The 504-nt window shown below is 39.5% G+C and overlaps 1 protein-coding gene across 1 annotated transcript in view; it reads right to left on the reverse strand.

Annotated features, from left to right (window-relative positions):
• The window catches only part of GPALPP1 (GPALPP motifs containing 1), a 55,091-nt gene that overhangs the window by 5,826 nt on the left and 48,761 nt on the right, over positions 1 to 504 (reverse strand). The window lies entirely within an intron of this gene.

Genomic DNA, 504 nt, shown 5'->3' on the forward strand with positions numbered 1-504 from the left:
CTTTTAGCTCCATTTCTCCACATTTCTCCTTCCTTCTTTGCTTTCACATCTTTCCTTGCTAATGAGATAACTCCTTAGTGAGGTGGTAAATCCAACTCCAGCCTCCCAAGTAGCTGGGACTTCGAGTGTGTGCCATCACATCTGGCTAATTTTTTACCTTTTTATTTTGGTAGAGATGGGCTCTTGCTATACTGCCCATCTCTTGGCCTCAGAAGATCCTCCCGTCTCAGTCTCCCCCAAAGTGCTGGGATTACATGTGCTATGGTTGGCCAACAGCAATTCATTTTTAAGTAAGATGGGTTTGTAACGGCTTTTGAAAACTAATGCCAAACTTCTACTTGATTGGTTTTTGTCTTCATTAAAATATTTTAAAGACTGCTCGATTTATCAAAAGCTACGGTTTCTAGAGTGGCTTAGTCTTAAGACTATATTAATACTTTGAATAGAAAGTATCTGGAATTTCAGCTTTCAGGGTTCAGATTAGAACCCTAATTTTTTGGATGC

The sequence above is a fragment of the Colobus angolensis genome, unplaced genomic scaffold, assembly GCF_000951035.1.
Source record: "Colobus angolensis palliatus isolate OR3802 unplaced genomic scaffold, Cang.pa_1.0 Scaffold101, whole genome shotgun sequence".
In the NCBI taxonomy this organism is placed as follows: Eukaryota; Metazoa; Chordata; class Mammalia; order Primates; family Cercopithecidae; genus Colobus; species Colobus angolensis.